Below are 1,392 nucleotides of genomic sequence, written 5' to 3'. Positions count from 1 at the left end.
TCCATATTGGTCTCACTCCCCCTTCAAGATTACCCTGTTCAAATGCAAAATCCAAATCCCTGCCTAGTTTGTCCCATGAAGGGATAGTAAGGCTTCCCGAAACCCCATACCAGGGTGCAATGGTATCACAGTTACGTAAAAACCTATGCAATGTACTAGGCTTAAGTTTCAAACCGTTTTCCCGAAGCAGCGCATTCAGCGCCAGAAAAATTTCATGGGACTCTGAATTACCCATCGTCAAAAATTGCGCTCCTTCCCTGGCCACGGGTCAGAGCTCCTTCTGCTTTTGTCGCAGAACTTCCTCTGCTTTAATCGCAGAACTACCCTCCCGCTATTATCGCAGGACTGCCCACTCTTATCGCGGATCCCCACCTTATTTTCCCGGGGGACTTACCAGCGCTGCCCTGACTGCAGGAAGTTCTGAGTTCGCGTTCGAGATGTTCCCCGTACGGGCAACCAGTTGTCGCGTCCCTCGACCAGCAAGGAAGACACGACCCGAACTCTTCTTCCAGCAGTTTATTCAGGAACCTCTTTCAAACTTCTAATACTGCGCCCTTTTTTCTCCCCTCCCTCTTATAGCCATGCGCGCACCAATCAAAAGCGGCCAAGTGGCAAGCATTGATTGGTACAGCAACGCGGAAGCCGGAAGGGAGCTCAAACATCTCCTTATTAGGAGATGTTTGTTTCTCGCCAGTCCTTCCGGGGGAAAGGAGCCGGCGCCATCTTTAGGACGCCGTGCAATGGCTCCCCACAAACTGGCTCATTAGAGAGACCATTCCAAGGTCAGCAGCCACAGTGACCTCCCCCTTGGAGGTCCCCCTTCCTCTTGGAAGTCCTATCATAACATCTACAAACTGGGGACTAAGCTTCCCACACATCAACCTTTAGGGGACACAGAATATCATCATCCAAATGATGGCTCAATTTCTGTATGCATTTTCCAAAAAAGCTTCAAATAAGGAAAAGGAATAGTTTCCAGCTCTTTTTATGAGACTCGTATGTTCCTGACTTCAAAAGCTGATACACACATTTCTAGAGAAAAACTAGAGATGCAAAAGCTGTCACGGATATCCTAGCAAACCAAATGCAGCAGCAACATGTTAAAAGGGAAATACACCATGACCATGGGGCATTTATCAAAGTAATGCAAAGATGATTCTACATGCAGCCATCAACTGAGGTAACATCTCACAGTAGAAGAATAAGCACACTCATGATTGCCTAAAAAGATTCAGAAAAAGTCTTTGACAAAACCAACACAGTTTGTATTTAAAAACACTCAACAAATTATTAATAGAAAGGAACTAAACTCATATGACATGGGACACATATATTTAAAAAACACCCACCACTAACATCAGGTTTTAAAACACTGAAAGATTTCCCTGTGAG

Source organism: Oryctolagus cuniculus, chromosome 10, assembly GCF_051225735.1.
Source record: "Oryctolagus cuniculus isolate XC-2025 breed Fujian yellow rabbit chromosome 10, ASM5122573v1, whole genome shotgun sequence".
Classification (NCBI taxonomy): Eukaryota; Metazoa; Chordata; class Mammalia; order Lagomorpha; family Leporidae; genus Oryctolagus; species Oryctolagus cuniculus.
Note: the sequence above shows the minus strand (reverse complement) of the source record.